Source organism: Bactrocera latifrons, unplaced genomic scaffold, assembly GCF_001853355.1.
Source record: "Bactrocera latifrons isolate USDA-ARS-PBARC rearing strain unplaced genomic scaffold, ASM185335v1 scaffold_453, whole genome shotgun sequence".
Taxonomy (NCBI): domain Eukaryota; kingdom Metazoa; phylum Arthropoda; class Insecta; order Diptera; family Tephritidae; genus Bactrocera; species Bactrocera latifrons.
In genome coordinates, this window is record NW_017537105.1 from 46,874 (window position 1) to 55,713 (window position 8,840).

Genomic DNA, 8,840 nt, shown 5'->3' on the forward strand with positions numbered 1-8,840 from the left:
ATTCATTTAAACTCTCCCAAACGAAAATACTTGAATGCGCTGTAAATCGGTGGCGTTCCTAGAATAACGGAACTTTTTGCTCTCGCAATATTAGGGATGTTGCATAAAGAAATATACCTTGTTTTTTACATGTTGTAAAAAATTACTGAATGACTTAATTATATGAGCACAAGTGTACATTGTAATAAAAGTTAAATTCGATGAGTATATACAGCATGATGTGGAAAGACCCAATGGATTTATCAAAATATTTTGGAAATATATCATGTTACATATGAGTAAAAGAAAAGTGTCTATTAAAAACTGATTGATCTGCACTTCACCTATTCATTACCCATCGGTTTTGTTTCTAGTGTCAGTTGCAAAAATAAACACACTTCAAAAATCGTCTTAAAATAAAAGACAAAATGTACATAAGTGAAATTGTTACTAAATTAAGCTAAAGCAAATAACAGTTTATCATATAACGAAGATTATCTGTAACGTAAATCACCGGAATTTTGAACAAATCTCGTTATAGGTATACATACATACATATATGAACCATATGACTTTAACACAAGAAATTATTTTTTAAGGTCACATTATTCTCAGCAAAGGAAAATAGATACATGAAATAGATTATAGAAATATGTTGTATAAAAATTAACATAAAGAAACTGATGTTTCCAAAACGAGACTAAACTTCTAATTGCAAACGATGCTGACTTCTAAAAATAAGTACAATAATAATAATAAAAACATAAGAAATAAATAACATAATGAAAACGAATACTTAATAAGCTTATTGTTTAATGAATTAAATTATATTTTTTATATTATTTGGAATGTTCATATGAATCATTTGGATTAATAAAAAAGATGTTACCATTAATTCAACATTCTTTATCATGCTAAATTCAGAACCAATTATTGGGCAACCAACTCAAAAAATATATAAAATACTAATTTTTAAGTTTTAGTTTCTCATTTTTAAAAGTATAGTTTATACCAATGCAAACCAAACTGGTGCTTTAAGAAATTTGACAATATGTGTGCCCATTTATTTCACTAAGCTACAAAAAAGTATAATTTTCTGGCCTATATCTGAAAATAAGCTACCGAAAGCTGAAATGCAATTATTTTCGTTAAGATTTTGTAGATATGGAAATGAATTGGCGAGCGAACATCCCTAGTTCAGCCTGAAAACGTTTAGTTTCGAAGAAGTCGCAAAATGCCAAAAATAAACTTTTCTTTTTTGCCAATTCAGTAGATTTTTGTTCAATTTGGAACTACTTTTGGGATCGTTCAATAAAAGTAGAGTGTAAATAATTTGCAGAATAAAAAACTAAAACAATAATAAATATTTCTATGTTTATTTCAGCTGTTTATCCCATTAGAATATGTCTATGAATTAGATTGTAACATAATCATAATCAGTACTAATGTGTAAATTAAAGATGCAATATCACTCCTTTAAATTTTTGGCACATGGTACCTAAGAAAATTGCTACCATTTGAATGGTGTAATGCTTGACTTTGCTCTTCCTGGGTATTTTTATGAGACAATGAGGCTATGACAAAAGTTACCAGAAAAAAACTTGGTTAATGAAACTCAGCCAGATTTAAGTGAGTTTCTTCAATTTGTTAAATCATAACTCCAAAAAAATGTGATCGTTAAAATTAAATATTTTAAACGAATTGCTAAGAAAATGGTTTCTTAAATAAAAATTTTGTAATAATTTTTTTGAAAATTGTAACAAAATGATATAATAACACTATGTCGAAAAGCTGATTTTTAAATTGTGCACAGATATGAGCACCAACCTGTTTGATTCAAAATTTCAACTAAAAAATAGCGAGTTAAAAAAAAAAATAATCGCAATCAAACGCTAAGACTTTACTGCACTTATTACATCCATCCATCACTAAATTGATACAGAATAGTTCGTAGAAGGGTATATTGCTTACCTTACAATTATTTGGAATATTTTCTCTTTAAATGGTATTTTAGAATTTTGGAAGAAATCGATACTCAATAAAAATTGCACCCTTTTCGCGAAACTGTTTTGGGTGTATTGCTTATTGAAGATATGTGTGTTTTGTTTGGTTTTAATTATTGCTCGAAAGCCTGCTCAAATAAAGGGCTTTCTGAGCAACAATCAAAATTATACAAACACCCAAAGGTTTAAACACATTATATACAAAACTCACTTTTATATAAATTTAGAATGGGTTATTTCAGTAATCATTAAATAGAAAAAATTCTCACAGTAGAATCGCACGATATTTGCGTCGAAATCTGGCACATTAGAAAACGTCCTAACGGTATGAGAACCGAAAACTAACTGCATCCGGTGTTTTCACTGACTTCCGATTTCCGCTGTGATCCTCAGAAGCATACAAATAACCACTGGATTGCTGCGTCGGCGCTGTGACCGCCAATTCAATTGTTGGCTTCGGCACACGAAGATTATTTGCATTGTCACACACATCTTCGAGCCGATGGAATGTCCTCAACTACAATCGCTCAAGCAGCAATAAAACAAACAGAGTCCGACTCACATTAAAATACACAAGTGCTTTCGTCCATACGAAAATATTGCACGATTTGTGGACTCATGGTGTGTGCATTTATATATTCATACGTACGTGCATATGGGTATGCGATAGTGGATAGTGAGTTTCCGACAGATTTTTTCTTTGAGTGTTCGTGGGAATTTCGGTGGGCTGACTTCAATGAGTGAAATGATATAATGCTTAACTGCTATAATCCTTCTTTTGATTTGTTTGTTTGTTGTAGGCGTTCCACCCCTTCGCTTTTTAATGTGTTGTTGTTTTTAAATATTGCATTTACTAGGTCCGGCATATAAAATATTGCAATAACTTGTGTTGAGCATACAATCGGATATAGCTAAGAATATTTACATAAGTGCTGGCCAATAAGAAATAGTTTGGGCAGTATACAAGCCTATGTGTAACACCCAGAAATATTTCTCAAACTCTTAGTTATTGTTAAATTAGCAGTAAATCGAGACAAAATTTCGAGTGTTTCGAGCAAAGGAAGTTAATGTTGCTTTTCGAAAATTTAGTGCGATTGAATTAAGTAGAGCGATATCTCTCTATATTTCTTAATTTCAAAACTTATTATAGTTATACCTATTTGTATTACTTTCCAGTACTCTTTGTATATACGGTATATGTTAGTTCAGCGAATTAAGCTATTTCCACGCAATTTTTTGTGACATGTATATTTCTCTAAAGTTTTCTCTTGAAACGACAAAAGAAATCACATCCAAACATGGTAGAATTACTAAGAGATATATACAAGAACCACTTGAAAAGAGCGATAAGGGAAGTTTTTAGAAGAAAGATCGATATACGAAAACAGCACGGCACTCTATAGTGTGATTTATATTTATAAAAAAAAAATAATAAATATGGAGAAAATATTTTCAAACCCGATTTCAATCTGGGTTATTATCTCATCCAATTCATATCAGTCAAGTATCATAATAACACGTTACTTAGTTCTAAATTATAATACATAAGTTAAACCGAGTAACTGATATCCAACGTCGAAAATCGTGCGGAGTGCAAAAGGTTAATACTGCTTTCTCCCAATTTTTATACTCTCGCAACAAAGTTGCTAAAGAGAGTATTATAGTTTTGTTCACATAACGGTTGTTTGTAAGTCCTAAAACTAAAAGAGTTAGATATAGGGTTATATATACCAAAGTGATCAGGGTGACGAGTAGAGTTGAAATCCGGATATCTGTCTGCCCGTCCGTCCGTCCGTCTGTCCGTCCGTCCGTGCCAGCTGTAACTTGAGTAAAAATTGAGATATCATGATGAAACTTGGTACACGTATTTCCTGACTCCATTAGAAGGTTAAATTCGAAGATGGGCAAAATCGGCCTACTGCCACACCCACAAAATGTCGAAAACCGAAAACTTATAAAGTGTCATAACTAAGCCATAAATAAAGATATTAAAGTGAAATTTGGCACAAAGGATCGCATTAGGGAGTGTCATATTTGGACGTAATTTTTTTGGAAAAGTGGGCGTGGCCCCGCCCGCTACTAAGTTTTTTGTACATATCTTGGAAACTACTATAGCAAAAGCCAAACTCTACACAGTTGTTTCATTTCCATATACAGTTCAAAAACGGAAGATATCAGATAATAACCACGCTCACCTCCCATACAAAGGTTATGTTGAAAATCACTTAAAGTGCGTTAACCGACTAACAAAAAACGTCAGAAACACTAAATTTTATGGAAGAAATACCAGAAAGAAGCTGCACCCAGGCTTTCTTTAAAAATTGAAAATGGGCTTGGCGTCGCCCACTTATGGACCAAAAACCATATCTCAGGAAGTACTCCACCGATTTCAATGAAATTCGGTACATAATATTTTCTTAACACCCTGATGACATGTACGAAATATGGGTTAAATCGGTTCACAACCACGCCTTCTTCCAATATAACGCTAGTTTGAATTCCATCCGATGCCTTCTCTGTATAATATATCCATTAGGAACCAATGATGATAGCGGAATAAAACTTTACACAAATACGGTATTTGATGGGAGAGTATAAAATGTTTGGTGACACCCGAACTTAGCCCTTCCTTACTTGTTCATACTAAAATCAAAGTAAAGATCCCCCTATAAGTCAAGAGTGAAAAATGAAGGTTTCACAGGAACTTAAAACATAAATTTTTAGGAATGCCGTCTTGTTAAGGCGTAACTTTGTGGAATATATTCTTTAGAGAATTTGTCAAAACATTAATTTCTTTTAGAGATATAGCTATTTCAATGATACGATATCCAAACTGGCTGGGCAGAAACTGGAAACTTCAACTGCATTTTTTTTGAATTTTTTTCTATTTTAATCATGAGTCTTCTACATCTTTTCACAGACATGGCGTTCCTTAAATTGATATGTTGTTTTTTGTTTTTTATTTCTTGTGCCTAATTGTTGGGAGACTTGTTAATTACCTTTGAAAATCCTCAATTAAAGCTGTTGCAACATTGCCTTCGCATCTCAAACTATATTGAATTGTTTATAAATTAAAACTTGTCTGTCTGACTGTTGTTGATTTTCGTAGGTCGAGAAAAGTGCAATTCTACTAAGCATATCCAAGACATTTTGCACCGCGACCGCCATCACTGTCAGCTACCATTAAACAAAACCATTATTTCAACGCAACGATGCTGTGACTTTTAACGTATTGAATTATAAATGAGGTCAATTGTTACGGCAAGTGAAGCTATGTGCGAGTACACAGAAAGTAGTCCTTGTGCCTTTACTGCATCAGCGGTAGGAAGTGTGATGCATGTCGTCGATTTTAAAACAATTTTGGTTTTGTTTTGTTTATCCACCTCAGTCTGTCAGCTTGTTTACTGACATCATTGCCGAATGCTAGGAGTAACTTCCAGCAGGTTGCTCGTTTCTAAAGCAAAACAAATATAACTACCACGAAATCATTAGCTGACACGTTTCTTCGACTTGTGACGTCTTGCAAGTTGTATCCCGCAAAGAGTTGCAAAGACCTCACCCCCGCATGAGTGAGTCAGTTACCGATGTGGCTGACACTCTTTGAATTCGGCGATATTTAGATTTAAATGTCTTTTCCGATATATTATGGCATTTGTTATGGGTTTGCTGACAGAGCTCATGGGAATCTTATGCCTTCGTAGAAAACGGATATTCATGCAATGTTCAAAAAAGTATCATGCCTTAGGTTTCCGAGGTAACTGATGCCTACAAATGGTTGAATGACGTTATACGCAAACACATGTATTATGAAATTTATTTATGTATGCATATATGTACGAGGTGTGTTCAAAAAGTATCGCGAATTTTGAATTTTCGCGGGTTACGTATATTCGAATTTCGAATTTTTTGTGGAGTTATGTTGGTACTCATGTCTCTCACTTATGCCGACAAGCTCGGCCATTTTGAATGTTCATTTAATTGTTGACAGCTGCTTTGCTTGCACGTGTTTTGGATCGTCTTCGATTTTTACCTATTCAAAAAAATGGATCAAAGAACCTGTATCAAATTTTGTGTGAAAAACGAAATTAAGTGCGTGGATGCATTCCGAATGTTGACTGTGGCATACGGAGAAGCTACCTTGGACCGAAGCAACGTTTATAGGTGGTACAAAACGTTCTCAGAAGGCCGAGAAGATGTGACAAAAATTGGCGATAACGCCCCTGCTCACACATCGTTGCTTGTGCGCGACTTTTTGGCCAAAAACAACACACTAATGACGGCGCGGCCACCGTATTCCCCAGATCTGACCCCCTGTGACGTTTTCTTGTTCCCTAAACTGAAGAGGCCCGTGAAAGGACGACGTTACGCTTCTCTTGACGAGATAAAGACGGCATCGAAGGAGGAACTGAAGAAGATAAAACAAAAATGATTTTTTGAAGTGCTTTGAAGATTGAAAAAACCGTTGGCACAATGTATAATATCTCATGGGGATTACTTTGAAGGGGACAAAATAGTTATTCATGGATAAATAAATAATTTTTGAAAAAACACAAAATTCGCGATACTTTTTGAACACACCTCGTATATATGTATATTCACATGCTCCATAATCCAGCACTATATGTTTGCCATCCCCTGCGCTAAATAAAATATTTAAAACCTAAATTATTTACTCACCTCGATAACATACTAATACAAATAGTTAAAACAACAATTTTGAACGGGCTTGACTTCAGTCTCATAAGTATTCATATATTTTTTTTATAAATGTGTGTGTCATGCAAAATATACCAGAATTATAAATGTAATAGTTAGAGGAGAGTTAGTAGAAAATCAAGTTCTTTTATTATACATAAACATTAACTGTGGTTGCATCGAAGCTATAATAATACCCTTCACAAATATAAAATATTTTGATCGGCCAGTTTTTATGGCAGCAATATGCTAAAGTCTTCCGATCTGACCAATATCTTCCGAAAATGCATCGTTCTCTTGTTATAGCTGTCCGACAGATATCGGCAGTTCTGATAAATTCGTAGCGTTTTGGAGAAAAAACTGGTATCTAAACAAAAAAATCAGATCGATATTTCAAAAACCGAGGGACTAGTTTAACTAGTTAAATCGATTAATTTAATCACCCTGTTCATTTATACCATAATTCTAAAGATTATTTAATTGAGTCTATAGTATTTAAAAAATACTAATTTCTCATACTTAAAGTTATATATTTCTTAAAAACTTGATATCGGATGGCAAAGTGAAAAGAATTTAGTAATGATTTGTGCATTATGGGAACGTCTCAGTCTGAAATTTTCGTTTCTCGTAGAAGAGTGCAGAGTGGGAAACATTCCAACTTCAATCTTTAAACGCGTTTTTCTCAGATTGATGTTTTTCAAACCGGTTTCTACTCTTTAAGCAATAAAAGTGAATGAAATGATAACCCCGTCCTCTTCCTATATAACGGTAATGGTAAAAACGACTAAAAGTGCAATAAATAAAGTATAAAAATATGCCAGAGACATAAAATCCGCCCGGGGTGGTAGGAGAGGGCTTTATGAGAGCCGGGTAAATATTGGGAAATGGGTGTGGTACTGCCTACTATTAATAGAACACGCCCGTCAAATAATAAACAAACAAAAAAAATATATAAAAAACCCTTGTTGAGTCTGGAATTTGTAATAACTAGAGGACCCGTCCACGCTCCACTGTGGCTGATACATAGATAATTAGTTGGATTATAACTACATATTAGTTAATGAGATATAGCATATTTGTGAAGCATATTGTGTTAGTTTACATACAAAAAATGGATCATGAAGCATTTCGTGTGTGATTAAAGCATTGCATTGGGAAAATACTGTTGAATTTGGGCTCAGGGAAATCCATTTATTAAGAGATATTTGCTAAGTTGGTGCCTCGCCATCCAACAAAAACAACGAATAACTGATTCTGAGAAGTGTTTGAGTGCTCTTTAATCGTAATAGAACTGAATTTTTGCGTCGGTGTGTGACAACAGAAACATAGCTCCATCATTTCCCACTGAAGTCCACTCGACAGTCATTCTAGTGGACTGCACATGATGAACCGGTTCTCGAACGTGGTATAATACATACTCAACGACTGATTACTGAACCAATTACAATCTATTTCACTGAGTATTTGGCTTCAATTCTTTTCTACTATCCCAAATACTTATCAATTGTATTATTTTTGAGGAAGAATCTGTTTAAAATTGTACACATATATTCAAATGATTCCTACAAACATGAATTTTGAGCTTATGATTTGAAATATAAATTTTGTATTTATGAGTTGTCCTATGTCCTTATCCTGGTTCGAAGCTAACTTGCAAAAAATTTTCAGCCAAATCGGTTAGCCATTTTTGAGTGGTGTAACTAACACAACTTTCTTTTACATCTATGTAGTATATAGATTAAAACAATTCTGTTGATTAATATGTATGTATACAAAAATTTTCAAAATAAATAATACAATATAAGGATTGTACTCAATTATGATAAAAACGGAGGATCTTCCAATAAATCTGTTCTATAAAAAGCAGACGTAAGCAAACAACTTGTCTATATGAAAAGAATTTGAAGAAAGATTGATTTCCGGTTTTCCCACAATAGTAATAAGTAGCATACATACTTTCTAACTCATAAGGCGTTTTCTTAAGAAAGGGAAGAATGATCAAACGTTTCTGTGAGAATTGTTACTTGGGGTTTCGAAACTTTAATAGAAATCTCTGGTAGCGCTGTTGTCTAATTAACCGATTGCTGACTTACGGACAAGGTTTGTGTTTGTTAAAGAAACTAAAAAAGTCACAAATAGATGGCGCTAATCAGGAATGCACAT